The sequence below is a fragment of the Sylvia atricapilla genome, chromosome W (genome assembly GCF_009819655.1).
Source record: "Sylvia atricapilla isolate bSylAtr1 chromosome W, bSylAtr1.pri, whole genome shotgun sequence".
NCBI lineage: Eukaryota > Metazoa > Chordata > Aves > Passeriformes > Sylviidae > Sylvia > Sylvia atricapilla.
The window spans coordinates 14,883,183-14,898,651 of record NC_089173.1 but is presented as its reverse complement, the minus strand read 5'-3'; the positions used below and the strand labels follow the sequence as shown (position 1 = coordinate 14,898,651).

The 15,469-nt window shown below is 46.1% G+C and overlaps 1 long non-coding RNA gene and 1 pseudogene across 1 annotated transcript in view; both read right to left on the bottom strand.

Moving 5' to 3' along the window:
* Positions 1-15,469, bottom strand: part of LOC136373472 (uncharacterized) — a 427,927-nt gene that overhangs the window by 267,928 nt on the left and 144,530 nt on the right. The gene's annotated exons all lie outside the window — the stretch shown is intronic.
* The window catches only part of LOC136373419 (sodium/hydrogen exchanger 2-like), a 53,182-nt pseudogene that overhangs the window by 5,980 nt on the left and 31,733 nt on the right, over positions 1-15,469 (bottom strand).

Sequence of the window (15,469 nt, the reverse complement as noted above, 5' to 3'; positions counted from 1 at the left end):
ATAGTAGGGAATGTCGCGCTCAAAATCAGCCCGAGTTTGATGTTGCTCTTTTGAAGTTTATTTATACCAAATGTTCTACAGGAACATGCCATGTTCTTGCCTATCTATTCTGAATTGCAAGCACCAATCAGCATGTAAATGATCAAATTAAATGTTTTAAGTTGTTTGTAAGAGCCAGAACAGCTTTCTGGGAAGGAAGGGCTAAGCACCAGCAGCGTTTGGTGTGGTGCTGCCCTTCTTGGTGGGCTCCTCCATGATTTGCACTTCCACAAGGAAATTGGAGTGGAAAAAAGTCCAGGACACTCCAGAATTCTTGTGCTGTCATGGAAAATTGCTTTTTAAATAGGGAAGGGTTATTTATTTCTTTCTAAAAGGTAATTTTGTTCTCCTCTGTGATGGAGCTTGGCTGCTCAGTTTAGAGATCACAGCTCACACTTGGACAGTGCTCCAGTTTAAGCCATCAAAACCTAAAATTCAGAGAAGTGAGTGAAATTTAGGCATGGCTCAGCAATTACTGCAAGCACCAACCCTGCCAGAGCTCAGAGAGTGTTTGGACAACACTTTCAGGCACAGGGTGGGATTCTTGGGGCTGTCCTGTGCAAGGCAAGGAGTTGACTCAATGATCCTCATGGATCCCTTGCAACTCCGGATGTTCTGTGATTCTGCATTGCTGCTGACCTGGGCATTTGGGAGCAAAATATGACGAGGGTTAAATGTTTTTCCTCTAAAGAGTTACAGAGGATTGGAGGAACTGAAAAGACCAATCCTGCTCCTCATGCATCATTCCTGGAAACCATTTTTTTCCATAGCTAAATGTTGACCCAGCTTCTCTCACCAATTTCCAAAGAGCAAAAGTCTTCCCCAGGCACAGACTTTGTATTAACCCTGTTTCTCCTCTGATTCAGAACATAAACCAACACAGAGCTATGCCAGTAGTAAACTGGAAAAATTTTTGTTTCTCGCAGGAATCTGGTAAGCAAAACTTCCCTCTATTTTACTTCTTTCAAGCCAGCCCAGAACTGTAGATGTCTTTAAAAACAAAAAACTCACCTCCAGAATGAATAAGATCACAAAAATGCTTCTGTCCTTCCAAAAGAGTTGGGGGGAAAAAAACACTGAGCAATTTCAAATATTTACAGTCCCTCTGGACCACTGACAATGGGGGAGACAAATTCCTGTCTTTGATGAAATCTCCCAGAAAAGAAAACACGGGAAAAACAGACCTCAGAATCTACAGAGTGAAGCCCAGTCAGTAACATTTGCTCAGTAGAGAACTTTCCCAGCACAGGTGGAAGTCTGTGTTCACAAAGCACTAAACAGGCCTGTGCTTGAGATGGCTCCTTGGTTTGCCAGGAGCTGGGATGGGGAGCTTTTCCCTTGGTATTTTTCCTATTCATTGGAATGATATTTGGGACAGAGAAACCTTTAATTTGAAGTTGAAGTAACAAGATTTGTCTTTCGAAGGAAACAAACCATCAGCAACAATCAGGCTGTGGGGAAAGCAGCCTGTGCATGGTCCTGCTTGCCTGTGTTCCCTCTTACCTCCTTCCTGGAGCTGCAGGTGTCGCTCCCGCCCACCTCCACCAGCAGGCTCTTGTGCCACAGGATCAGGATCTCCTTGGCCTGCTCCGTGGGCTCGCTGTCCCCGGGCAGGGTGTGCCTGTTGTACGCCAGGCCCTGCAGGGGACACAGAGAGGCTGCTGGACACGGGAGCATCCCTTCCCTCCCTCCAGGATCCTCCTCCCCCTGTAGCCATCCTGCCCAGCTAAGGGCATACACTGATTTAGGAGAGGTGGGGATGGAAAGAGCCACAGAAGGGAGATGGAACTCCAAACTCTGCTTTTTTTTATGTGAAGTTACCCAAGAAATCACTGAATGACAAGACTGAGTTACATCTGGTAATGCAGGTGGCAGAATGAGTGCAATGACTCTGCTCAAGGTGCCTTCACAGATTCAGCCCCCAATGTTTTGTATTAACCCCATCTTCCCAGATAAATCATGCAAACAATGGGAACCATAAATCTTCCTTCAAAAGCCACCACCCAGCCAAGTTGAAATCTCCCACTAACACCAGTGGGAGCTGGGATAATGCTGTCACTACAAGGGGTTAGGCTGGATTAATGCAGGACTAAGCACAAACTGGAGCTGTGCCTTCATCCCTTCACCATGTCATAGGTTTCTTTCCAGCTTTATCCCATTGCTTCCCTCAGCTCAGCAAAGGGACAGGAGGGGGAGGCTGATTCCCTCTGTGCTGAGCTGCCCACACCAGCCCCACCCCTAAGGACTCTGCATTTTGTGTGTAATCCATAGAACAAAGGCTTAGGTGGATTTTAAGGCTAAGTCTTCCTATGAACAGCAATTCCAATGCATAGCCCTAAGTGCTGTGTGAAACCCCAGATACAATCCATGATTCTGTAAACAAGCGAGGTTTATGCCCTTTAACCACTGGTACCAGTTCCATGGCAAAACTGCTGGGTGGATTTAAAAACTCTGCAGATTAATTCCCACTCACACCTCTCTTCCATGGGGAAAAATGTACTATGAGGATAACCTCATCCCTGCTCTACCCTAGGAGCTGCTTCTGGATCTGCTAACCCAGTGCCTGAAGTTCCACGTGTTCCTCCTTTCTCCTTTTCACTGCCGGGCACTGATGCCAAAAATATTCCATGAAATTATAGGCTGACTGGGTGAACCTTTCAAAAGCTGTCAGGCAGCAAACAGAAATGTGCCACTGACTTGGAAACTGGATCTGGCTCCACAAAGCCAACTATTGTCTGCTCACAAAGAGATATCCTAGGTAATTATGGAAATATTCATTACATCTGCTCAGGCTGTTTGAATAACCGAGGAAATTTGTGTTATTGAACACTTAAAATATGGATTGAGGGAAAAGTTTTACCGTCCTCCTGATCCGGTACAGGTTCCTTGCCAATATTTCCTGCATGTTGTCCAGGACATCAGGATTTGGAGTGTCCTCCAATTTTTGGTCTGTTATGACAGTTCTGTCGCTGCTGCTGCAAAGGAAAGCAGAACACCTTTTTTTGGAAGATGCACAAGAAGTGCATCCTCAAATCTCAGTGCCCCTTTGGGATCCCACCACAGCCAACATAGCCAACAGCTCATCCTTGCAGATGGAGCTCATGGCAAAGCAGGAATTTGGCATTTGCATCAGAGCTGGGCTGTCCATGTGCTCCCTGGTGGATAAAAGAGCCATGGGGAGCTGTGGCAGAGCAGAACTATCTCTGAGGTCTGAAGTGGCCATTCAGAACATTTAACAATGCAAATCCATCCAAAATTGAGCATGAGCCTCTTCCTCAGAGCACCATTTATTTCCCTGTAACTCGTGAGGATACAGGTGACCCTCCATGTGCCACTGTCAGTGCCAGGTGATGCTCATCCAGCCCATCATTTTTAGCCCCCAGCTGCTGACTTTGAGCTGGTGTTTGCTCACAGGAAGGAGGGATGGGCTGAGCTGTGGCCCAGCTGCCCAGCCTGGGCCAGCTCGATGGCATGTTTGCACTCCAGCTTCTCGTAGAGCAGCATAATGCTGGACTTGGGCTGGTCGTACTCCCTGAGCAGGATCTTCTGCAGGTATTTGCTGTTGAAATATTCCAGTCTGTTGGAGAACAAAATGAGATGGGTTTAGCCTCTCCCCTGGCTCCCCAGAATGAACAGACCTGAGCAAGGCAGCAGGGTCATAACCCACAACTGCCCCATATTCCATTAAATTCCACTATATCCCATTAAGTCCTCCTCAGAAATCGGTGGTCCAAGAGTTCAGTCTCTAATTATTTCTGCATTGCAATACATGAGTCAAAATATTAAAACTTCACTAAATACAATAAAAATTCCCCCAAAGTGCCAGATACATCATTAACTCTTCTGGAAGTGCTACAAGCACATGCAGCAGCCACAAATTTAAATACTTCCAGATTTCCTCTTGAGCCATTTCCTCTTCTTTTCTGCTCAAATCGTTGAATAATTTAGGTTGGAAAAGACTTCTGAGATCATCAATCTCTAAGATCTGCTCACAAGGAGCCAGGATGCTCCTCAGCAGCAGTGACTCCCATACCCTCTAGTGGCACTTCCAAGCATGGCCATTCCTAAAAAATCTCTACCAGCTGCATCTGTCTGGACCACCATGGAATTAAACCTGGTAGATAGTCTTTTTAGTATATTTTATGGCATTTGTAATTTTTTTTTAAAATCCTGATGCATTTTTTTTAAATTTTAAAATGTACAAACTCCCAGAATTTAATGAAAATTGAACATTTTGCCACAGAAATCTGTAGAGATCCTCTGTAATTTCAATCCACAACAAGCAGTGCTGCAAACTCAGCTCTTTAATGTTAACTGTGCACAGCCTGAGACAGGCTGCGTGTCACAGCCATGGCACTTCCAGCAGATTTCTTTAGGCAAGAAGGGACAAACACAACAGGAGAGGAGAAAGGATCTTTTTAGGGTGATGCACAAGAGGTGTCTGCAAGCAGGGAAGTGCCCTGAAAACCTGGTGTCCCCTTGGACAAGGAAAAGCCACCCCTCTGTCATCTCCCTTGTGCCACGAGGATGAACAAGGCCCAGCTTCCCACAGTGGAAACTTTGGGAATAGAAACCAACCTCCTTTTTTCCCTACACGTGTACACAGTTTTATTTTGGCAAATCCTTACTTGTCTTTCCAGTAATACTCTCCCCAGTATCCAGATATATCTTCAATGCCAGCCAGCAAATGATCCAAGAACCAAAGAGGAGAGAGGATTTTGCTCTACACCAGTTGCATACTTGATGAACCCAGCCAGCAAACAGCAAAAGCCACACACACAACAGGGGATGCTTCCAGCTCGGGATATGGAGCTGGGAAACAAGGAAAGAAGGCACTGGGAAAATTCTCCATCCACTCATCCAGTGGTGCTAGAGTACAATGAGTGGTTTGCTTTCAGGTGTGGGCAAGCAGAGAATAAATGCTGAGGGCCATGAATCTACTCTCTGGATAGGTACAGGAGGGCTGATGACTCCCATGTTCTGCCCTCTGGGCCTTGACCAGCAGGAAAGGCTCATTTTGGGGTTTTTGAGGACCATTTGTCTCAGGAAATCAGTATCTTCAGGATATAAATGTAGCTAACAAATTATGCTTTGACTTGAATAATAAATACTGCCTTCTCCCAGACACTTCCCACTAAATGAAATCAGCATATCATACTTTATATAAATACATTATTATTGTTTAAAATTATATAAAAAATCCCAGCCTGGTTGGGTTTTCCACCTAAAAGTTAAATCCCTGTAATTTCCCAAACTGCTTTCCCTCCTAATGGCATCTCTAAACTGGGAGAGGGCTCTGCTCTGCTGCTCTCCACACTTAGGTACTGATGACCCTGGAACTTCCTACAGTTCTAAAATTTTAAAACTATCTTTTTGGGGGGTCAGAGATGGAGAAGTTTCAGAGCAGCTGGCTCAGGCCTGCAGCCTGGTGTGAGTTTAGTGCCCTCACATGGCTGTTGGCAGCTGTGTGTTCCACAAACACGACATTGGAGGGAAGCACTGAAGTGTCCCATCCCTAGGAGTGTCCCAGGCCAGGTTAGATAGGGCTTGGAGCAACTTGGGATAAGGGAAGGTGTCCCTGCCCATGGCAGGGGGTAGAATGAGATGAGTTTTAAGGTCCCTTCCAACCCAAACTACTCTGATTCTCAGGAATTACACTCATACACTGATCATCACTCCTGCAAGCAAGAATATCCCAACTATCCAGATGGCAAAATAAATTTGAGGAAGAAAGCTGCTTCTGCATCCCTGATTTCCAACTATCTGCATTTTTACCTTCTCAACTTAATTGGTGCATGGTCATTTTCAGCTCATACCTCCTAATAAACACATTTCTGAGATGATTTACCATTCACACCCTAACAAAAGAACAAAGTCTTCCCTGTTCACAACTGGAAAAGGCTCCTCAGCCTTCCTGAGATGTTGTGTTAACCTCAGACAAAGCCTTGCAGTCCAACCCCATTGTGAGGATGCCAAACAGATTTTACAAATGTCCTCAGCCCCAATGGCTTTATTGCTAAAGAAGACAATGACAATAATATTCCTGAAGGAGCCATACCCACAGAAACATGGCTGGGATTGAACAATTAGATTCAGAAATATATTAATTTTCCCTTGGATACAGATGCAAATGCAAAGGCTAAGCTGAGTGGGATAGCAGCTGATCTCATGGAGCTGAGCCTCTCCCTGAAGTCCTCTATGACTACAAATACCAACATTTGGGTGGTGAGAACAAGGGGAATGAAATACCACCTTTGGGTTATGGATGTAGAATCAGAGAATGGTTTGGGTTGGATGGGACCTTACATCTCATCTCATTCCAGCCATGGACAGGGACACCTTCCACTATCCCAGGTGGCTCCAATCCCCATTCAACCTGGCCTTGAATAATTCTAGGCATGGTGCACTTCAGAGTTTGCCTCTAATATAGCATCAACCTTATCCTTCCTTTCCTCATTTTTTTGCAAAAATATCCAAACCAGTGGTGGTGATGGGACTGGAGAACACATGGAATTTCCTAATCCTGAAAGCAACCAAGCTTCCTTCCTTCCTTCCTTTCTTTCTTTTTCTTTCTAACCAGAGACCAGAAAAAATGGAGTTAGGTCAGAGCTTAAAGTTTTGGGCAAGAAATAATTTTTTTCTCTCATCTTTGTGCACTACCTGATGCTACATCAGCCTGATTGGTGGCTGCTCTTCCAATGCAAAAATAACCCATGGTTAAGAACCTGAATAAGACTTCCAACATGGAAAGGGGCTGACCTGCAGAGGATCCGGGTAAAACTGCAGATCTGCAGGGTCCCTGGAGACACACACATTGCAGAAGATATCAGAAAGCTCTGGCCATGTGTTGATGGATGCTCCACTTACCCGAATGTGAATCTGCTCTCCCACGGTGGGAGCACTCTCCCTTTTCCTCTTGACAGCCAACAGGTCAACGAGGGGACGGATGGTCATTCCCTGCAAAGTGACCACCGACACAAAAACCAGTCTTTCCTCACACTTGATTTTCTTGCACTGGAACAAAAGCAATCAGCATGGGGCTGAGCCACAGTGACCTTGTTCTGCTGTCCGAGCAGCCTCTCACCTGCCCTGCTTTCCTGGCAGGATAAAACCTGCAAAGTTTCAACAGGACCAGAAATTGTTTTCCCAGGTGTACCCCAAACACTTTGTTTGCTCCTTGTAGGAACTTGTCAATGGGAACTCATGGAGAGGCTTCAGGATGGGGAGAGGAAACCTCTACTTGCCTCCTCCGGCCTCTCTGAGACCACAAAAAGCCAACCAATAATTCCAAGGTCAGGCCTGTAGTTTGCTGTTGCTCGAGACCTCCCAGACAGAGAGGGGCTTGAAACAATCCAAATTTAAATGCCTGAAATGAGCATAATCCTTGAGATTTCTCAGCACAGAGCCTCTGCCAGCAATTGTCTGCTCACTCCTTAAGCACTGTGTGTCACACCATTGCTCCAGCAATCTTTGATGGCCAGCCAGTGCCTAAGTTTCCTAATCAAAGCATCCACCTGGTGGGAAGGGTCCAGGGAAAAGTTTTAATATCCTTTAAGCCTCGTGAAAGAACTAAAATGCTGCTGTGATGTGTTCTTAGTCTGGCTTCTGTATGAAATTACTTTTCTAGGACATGTTTATAGCAAAAATGATGGAGTAGTTGATGTTTATGACTTCTGAATGTCACAAATGCTGGCACAGAGGAGAGTTGAACACATTTTTAATTGCAGAAACAATTAATGTGTTATTTTAATAGCTAATAGCAATAAAAAATGCATCGCTATTCAGAATCAATAACACAGAACTCACAAACTCCAAACTAACAGATCTTACAAAAATTGAGTAGAGACTGTGCAATTTGGCCTCTTGCCTTCCTGGATAATCAGCTGCAGTTGTTTCCATTTTAAAGCAGCATTTAGGATTGTTATGGGAATCCTATGTGTCATTCCAGGCCACACATCATTTCACAGCACACCTGCAGGTCCCCTGTGCTTCTTCTCCACCCACCAGGGATAGCTCATCCTAGGGAGTGTCTGACGGCTCCACCATAGCTCACTGTTGTGGTTTAAAAAACAAACCAAGTAAGAGGCTCTAAGTCAGAAATAAAATTTAATGAGAAGAAAAGGAAAATAAAATAGAATAAAATAAAATAAATACAAAAAGAAAAAACCAGTGACAGAGTCAGAATACAACCTGATCAGGGTGATGGAAACAGTCCAGACGAGGTGGTCTTCCTGAAACAGAAATCTTGTAGAAAGGTCTGGTAGCTCCGGTCCTCTGGGAATCCAGTGGATGAGGGCTGCTTCTACTGTCCCAAATCCCAGCTTATATCCAGGTGAGAATGCTTGGCTCTTCCCCATGGGCGGAGCATCTCACAATGGGATGATGAGTCATGGAAGAGGGCCTTAATGGCCCATTAAAGAGAGAGATAACTCCCAGAGGGAGTTATCTCTGAGTCATGCAAAAGGCATTGATGGGCCATTAACTGAAGATGGTGATAGAATACATCCTAAACTACAACCCAGGACAATCCACCCCTTATTCTATTACCATCTACAACATGCCTAAATCAATACATTCTTACAGATGAATGCATATATACATACAGAATGAAACCTTACACACTGCTTTCACTTAAAATTAAGTTTCCCTGTGGTACACAACGAGTTTCTCCATCTTTCTGCATTACCCACCAAGTGTAGCCAGGTCCTTGAGCAAAGACAATCCCATGGACGGGTCTGCCTTTGCCTGAAGTGGGATTAATCCAAACACTCTTTCCTAAAATGCCCTTCATGTGTACCACAGGTACTTTGTCTCCATCCACTGTGTGTAAGGGTTCAGACTGGGCAGGACCACCTCGATTGATAGACCGTCGGGTGTTAACTATCCATGTGGCTTTGGCTAAGTTTAGTTCTCAATTCTTGAAGGTTCCCCCACCAAGTGCCTTCAGGGCAGTCTTTAATAGTCCGTTGCACCATTCAACTTTCCCGGCAGCTGGTGCATGATAAGGAATGTGGTATATCCATTCAATACCATGTTCTCTAGCCCAGGTGTTTATAAGGTTGTTCTTGAAATGGGTCCCATTGTCCGACTCAATTCTCTCAGGGGTGCCATGTCTCCACAGGATTTGTTTTTCAAGGCCCAGGATGGTGTTCCGGGCAGTGGCATGAGGCACAGGATGGGTTTCCAGCCATCCAGTGGTGACTTCCACCATGGTCAGCACGTACCGCTTTCCTTGGCGTGTTTGGGGAAGGGTGATATAGTCAGTTTGCCAGGCTTCCCCGTACCTGTACTTCAGCCATCGTCCACCATACTACAGAGGCTTCATTCGCTTGGCCTGTTTGATTGCAGCGCAGGTTTCACAGCTGTGGATGACCTGTGAGATGCTGTCCATAATGAGGTCCACCCCTCGGTCACGGGCCCATCGATATGTTGCATCTCTTCCCTGATGACCAGAGGCATCATGGGCCCAACGAGCTAGGAATAATTCTCCCTTGTGCTGCCAATCTAGATTCACTTGTGATACTTTCACCTTGGCAGCTTTGTCTACCTGCTCGTTGTTGCGATGCTCCTCATTAGCCCGGCTTTTGGGTATATGCGCATCCACACGTCGAACCTTCACGGTCAGCTTCTCTACTCGGGCGGTGATGTCTTGCCAAATGTCAGCAGCCCAGATGAGTTTTCCTCTGCGCTGCCAATTGGCCTTTTTCCAGCGATTCAGCCATCCCCACAGAGCATTAGCTACCATCCATGAGTCAGTGTAGAGATAAAGCCTCGGCCACTTTTCTCGTTCAGCAATTTCCAAAGCCAGCTGGACAGCTTTAAGCTCTGCAACTTGACTCCATCCACCTTGTCCCTCGGTAGCTTGTGCAACTTGTCGTGTGGGGCTCCATGCTGCAGCTTTCCATTTCCGGTTAGCTCCTACAATTCGGCAGGAGCCATCAGTGAACAGAGCATATTGTCTTTCAGTCTCCGGTAGCTCATTATATGGTGGGGCTTCATCAGCGCGTGTTACTTGCTTTTCTACTTCTTCTTCTTCAGACGATAATCCAAAAATTTCACCTTCCGGCCAATTCGTTATAACATCCAGAATCCCAGTTCCAATGCGGGCGCGCTGTGTAATGAGGGCAATCCATTTGCTCCATGTGGTATCGGTGGCATGATGTGTGGAAGGAACCTTTCCCTTAAACATCCACCCCAGCACTGGCAGTCGGGGTGCCAAAAGCAGCTGTGTTTCAGTGCCAATCACTTCTGAGGCGGCTTGAACTCCTTCATAGGCAGCCAATATCTCCTTCTCTGTCGGAGTGTAGTTGGCCTCGGAGCCTCTGTAACTTCTGCTCCAGAATCCCAATGGTCAGCCTCGAGTCTCCCCAGGCACCTTCTGCCAAAGGCTCCAAGACAAACCATTGTTTCCAGCTGCGGAGTAAAGCACATTCCTCACATCTGGTCCCGTCCTGACTGGGCCCAGGGCTACTGCATGAGCAATCTCTTGCTTGATCTGAACAAAAGCTTGTTGCTGTTCAGGCCCCCAGTGGAAATCATTCTTCTTGCGGGTCACCAAGTAGAGAGGGCTCACGATCTGACTGTACTCAGGAATGTGCATCCTCCAAAAGCCTATGGCACCTAGGAAAGCTTGTGTTTCCTTTTTGTTGGTAGGTGCGGACATGGCTGTGATCTTGTTGATTATCTCTGTGGGGATTTGGCGACGACCATCTTGCCATTTGACCCCCAAGAACTGGATTTCTTGAGCTGGTCCCTTAACCTTGCTTCTTTTAATGGCAAAACCAGCTTTCAGCAGAATTTGGATAATTTCCTCTCCTTTCTTGAAGACCTCCTCTGGTGTATTCCCCCATATGATGATGTCGTCAATGTACTGCAGATGCTCTGGAGCCTCACCCTTTTCTAGTGCAGATTGGATCAGTCCATGGCAGATGGTGGGGCTGTGTTTCCACCCCTGGGGCAGTCGGTTCCAGGTGTACTGCACGCCCCTCCAGGTGAAGGCAAACTGAGGTCTGCACTCCGCTGCCAAAGGAATGGAGAAGAAGGCGTTGGCGATATCAATGGTTGCATACCACTTTGCTGCTTTGGACTCCAGCTCGTACTGAAGCTCTAACATGTCTGGCACAGCAGCGCTCAGTGGTGGCGTGACTTCATTCAGACCACGGTAATCCACCGTCAGTCTCCATTCTCCACTGGACTTACGCACCGGCCAAATCGGGCTGTTGAAAGGTGAACGGGCCTTACTGACCACCCCTTGGCTTTCCAGTTTACGGATCATCTCATGTATGGGAATCACAGAGTCTCTGTCTGTGCGGTATTGCCGACGGTGTACTGTTGCTGTGGCAATTGGTACTTGTTGTTCTTCTACTTTCAGCAGTCCCACAGCAGAGGGGTCATCTGAGAGACCAGGCAAGGTATTCAACTGTCTGATGTCTTCTTTTACTATTGCGGCTATCCCAAAAGCCCAACGATATCCTTTTGGATCTTTGAAATATCCATTCCTGAGATAGTCTATGCCGAGGATGCATGGGGCCTCTGGGCCAGTTGCGATAGGGTGTTTCTGCCACTCGTTCCTAGTTAAACTCACTTCGGCCTCTAATACAGTCAGTTCCTGGGACCCTCCTGTTACTCCTGTAATAGAAATGGATTCTGTTCCTACATACCTTGATGGCATCATGGTACATTGGGCCCCAGTGTCAACCAATGCCGTATATCTTTGTGGGTCAGATGTGCCAGGCCATCGGATCCACACAGTCCAGTAGATCCGATTGTCCCTTTCCTCTTCCTGGCTAGAGGCAGGGCCCCCCTATTCCTGGTCATCGCATACGTTGTTCTCTTCCTGTAAATGAGTTGCTGAGGTTCCTTCAAGAGGATCAGTCATATCATCATTCCTGTAACATCTGGAGTTCTGTGCACGAGAGACTGGAGCAACACTGATTCTAGATGAGCTTTTTGTGGTAGGTATTTCTCTTTTCAGTTCACGTACCCGGGCTGCTAAGGAGGTGGGTTTTCCATCCCACTTCTTCATATCTTCTCCATGCTCCTGAAGAAAAAACCAAAGGTTACCTCGGGGTGTGTATCCTCTCTCCCTGGCTGGGGGACGCCTGCTCCTAATCGCAGAGACTCTCGTCGGCTCTGGTGAAATATCGTAAATTTCTTCCTTAAGTTCCTTTTTCAGTTTCTGATGGCCTTCTTCAATTAAGTTCCTGACTTGCTCAGCCAGTCTTGTTTCCACAGATGAGACATGGGCACGAACTGGGGCGGTGACAGTGTCCTCATAAATCCTTAGTTTATTAGCCAGGACACCCACCTTGTCCTCACCTTCTCTCCATTGCAGTGTTGCCAGGTAACGCGAGTACATCTCTGGTCCAAGCTGTGCAAATCTCAACCACATCCGTGATGTTCACTGGACATCATCTGGGCTCTTAGGAAATCTCTCATCTTCTGCAAAAATGATCTCCAGCACAGCCAATTCCCTTAGGCATCGGATACCTTGTTCTATTGTGTTCCATTTTCCTTGGTGCACTAGGAGGTCTTCTTTACAAAGGTATCTGTCTTTCACACTTGTTAGCAGTCGCTGCCAGAGGCCGAGAGTTTCTTGGGTTTTTCCAATTCCCTGGTCAATGACCACATCCCGGGACAGTGATCCCAGTTGCCTGGCCTCAGTTCCATCCAGAATGGTGTCATTGGCTGCAGCATCCCAGATGCGGAGCAGCCAGGTGAGGATGGACTCGTTGGTCTGACGGGTGAATTCCCTTCGCAGGTCACGCAGCTCACCCAGAGATAGAGAGCGGGTGATGATCTCTGTCTCTGTCTCTGTAGCTGGGTGCGAAGGTCCTGCTCCATCCTCGTCAGTCGCTATGCGGACTGATTTGCTCCTTGATTTCTTCTTCTGAGTGGTGGCAACTGCTACTGGTTTAGGCTGTTCCGGTTCAGTGACGGTTTGTGTGGAGATGCTGACAGCACTTTTGGTTCCTTTTTCCTCTGTGAGAGTCTGTGTAGTCGTCGATGTTATTGCTTTGCTTCTTTTTACCTCTTCTACTTCTTTAAGAACATGCTCCAACACACCATGCAGTGTTTTGATTCTAAGCATGGTGCAGAGAAAACAAAGCAGGACTAACAAGAACATTATGCTGTCCTTGGCATCCAGAGGGTACTCAATATTTTCAAAAACTGCTGTGTCCTTCCTGAAAAGCTGGAAAAAATCATTCTTTACTCCTCCCCACAGGGGCTGGGTGAGATTGTTGAGGCTCCAGACGTAGCATCCTAGACTAGAACAAGAATACAAAACTGGGTATATATTCTGAATAATGTTCATTGCCTCAGATTTTATCAAGCAATGGACATAATAGACCAGTAAAGCAATTTTAGTACCATATCCTGGTCTATGCAGGAGTATTAAGGCCGGCAGATAGTGCCCCACGTTTGGAAAAATATAGAGAGATAGGTATAAGACACATGTAAGCATGTTGGGCATCATAACAGACAGGTGTCTTCTTCAATAAAATTGTAATTTCTGACTTTTCTTATTGCCTCTGCCGCACGTTGGGCGCCAAAAATATGTTGTGGTTTTGAAAACAAACCAAGTAAGAGGCTCTAAGTCAGAAATAAAATTTAATGAGAAGAAAAGGAAAATAAAATAGAATAAAATAAAATAAAGACAAAAAGAAAAACCACTGACAGAGTCAGAATACAACCTGATCAGGGTGATGGAAACAGTCCAGACGAGGTGGTCTTCTTGAAACAGAAATCTTGTAGAAAGGTCTGGTAGCACCGGTCCTCTGGGAATCCAGTGGGTGAGAGCTGCTTCTACTGTCCCAAATCTCAGCTTATATCCAGGTGAGAATGCTTGGCTCTTCCCCATGGGCGGAGCATCTCACAATGGGATGATGAGTCATGGAAGAGGGCCTTGATGGCCCATTAAAGAGAGAGATAACTCCCAGAGGGTGTTATCTCTGAGTCATGCAAAAGGCATTTGATGGGCCATTAACTGAAGATGGTGATAGAATACATCCTAAACTACAACCCAGGACACTCACACAACATTTTCCACCTCCAGAAATCCAGTGGGACAGTGCAGGCATCAAACAACCCCCCCCCCCCCTTTGAAATTATTACATTTGCAGAATTTCATGGCAGAGGTCAGGGGACAGTAAATTGAAAGAGTGAACTTCCAACAGTATTTGATTTTAAAACCACACCAAGAGACAGAACAAGGGGGTGGGGGGTGGGGGGGTGGGGGTGGGGGGTGGCATTCCAGACAAGCCCAGAGAGCTCCCTGGAGAACTTCCTGGTCTATGTGGAATATATCCAGCCTGCTTGGAAGCACTGAGGACTTGACAACGGCTCAGTCAACCTCATCAATATGATTAACCATGCTTGTTGTGGGAAGAGCCTTATGCAACCGGGTTAGGAAGGCCAAAAGAGAGGATTTTCCTGGCTTGTGGAATGCACTGATAGAACCAAGGGTGGCCGAGCCTAACTGCTCACAGGGTGGTCGTTCCTCTGTGGCATGAGGGTTTCCAGCCAGCAGGATTTCCAAGGGAATCATAGTGTTATAAGCGAAATAGCCGAATTGTTTTATATGAAGAAATTTATTAAAGTCAATTTGGTTACAAAGAAATAAAAAGACCACCACCAAAAAAACACAATTATTGATGATGCCAAGCCCGGGACTCGGCACCTGGTGAAACAAGGTCGGACCAGCGGTCTATCTGGCAAAACAGTCCTCCCCTTGTTCACCAGAAATTGCTGCTGGAGCTTAGATTTTTATACAGTTTTTGTGCCCTCAGGCTAGACCCAGCGATGTAAATCTCTTCAGCCGTCCAATATAGTGTTATCTTTTGCATTGCATAGTTATTCCTGGGTTTACTGAAGTCCTTTTGTCTTTCCCTCCGGCCCAGTGATGGAGTCCAGGTGGCGTGGGCGTTTGGTCAGACAGTGGTGATCGCTCCTTGTCTCGCTCCAAAAAAAATGTTACTTCGCCCTGCACCTTCAAGTGCAAATGAAGTCTCCCCTCTTGGATCTGAACTTTGCTCTGTGCCTTCAAATGCAAATGAAGTCTCTCCCTGAGTTTAGGTTTTGCAGTCTGAATTTTACAAAAGGGGTGCTTCATATATTTACTGTATTTAACTTTCAGCACTTTATATAAAATATTATTACAAGCATGAATTAATTCTTAGCCTCCCTCATAACAATAGGATGTGGAAGGTTTGAGCTCTGACAAGATGCTTTGCTGGCCCAAACCAGCCTAAAAGGGCCCAAATCACCTCTGCCTTGGTTTCTCCCCTATTTTAACAGACACACTCCCCATCAAGTCTATATTGAGATCACTGTGAATATAAATAAAACGTTTTGCATAAAACAAGAACAAAAATGTCCACTATGCACAGAAATTGTTTCACAGCCAATAGCTCTCTTGCACTTTCCACAC